Raw genomic sequence first — 814 nt, forward strand, 5'->3', positions numbered from 1 at the left:
CACGTGGGAAGAGGTGTAGCAGGTGCCGCCACCTCTGCGAGTCTCCCTTGCTCTCCGCGGGTTAACTTACGAAAGGGCGTAGCTTTAAACTATTACATCTCATTGTAAATTTGAGAATAGAAAACAAATTTGTTTATCAAGAATATAACAGTTTGAATATTACATAATTGGTATCACAAGTGGATATTAACCAAAAGAATGAAAACCGAGTGCTTGCGAGTGCCCCATCGACAACGGCAGAATAATTTAGTGTAGAATATGGATGAGGTGTGGAGAGCCGTGAGCTCCGGTGGGGCACTCCATATTGCAAACAAAGAGATGTACAAATCTGAAGGAGTTTCACAGCACTGTCTCTTAAAAGTTAGTGTCTGCAGTTACAAGCCGTTGTTGTATGGTCGAGAGGGCAGAGTGCCGTGTGATGGCCGAGCGGTGTAGCGGTGGACAATACACTGAGAGCGAGGCCCTCTGGGGCCTGCACTGACCTACCATCACCTACTACAAACGAGGGGCGGCGTGCCGCCCTGGAGGGAAACAAAGTCGCTCGTTGATTGGCTGCCATAGTGGCACCATGCCCACTCGCGCCAGCACAGTCAAGCCTGGAGCACTATTATGAGAGAAAATTCTTAAGAGCTAAATTCTAAGTGTAACTCCTCAGGAGATAAGATTTCAGCAATTTTAGTTATACCTGATTATAAACTGTAACTTTTGAGAAGAATGACGAACAAATATTCAGTCATGAAGACGAGAGGTAGGAACAGAGTGGTAGAAGCACTAGCGATCAGCTGGAGATGTCCAAACGCCAGTGGCGGTGCTT

Source organism: Penaeus monodon, chromosome 28, assembly GCF_015228065.2.
Source record: "Penaeus monodon isolate SGIC_2016 chromosome 28, NSTDA_Pmon_1, whole genome shotgun sequence".
NCBI classification, from domain to species: domain Eukaryota; kingdom Metazoa; phylum Arthropoda; class Malacostraca; order Decapoda; family Penaeidae; genus Penaeus; species Penaeus monodon.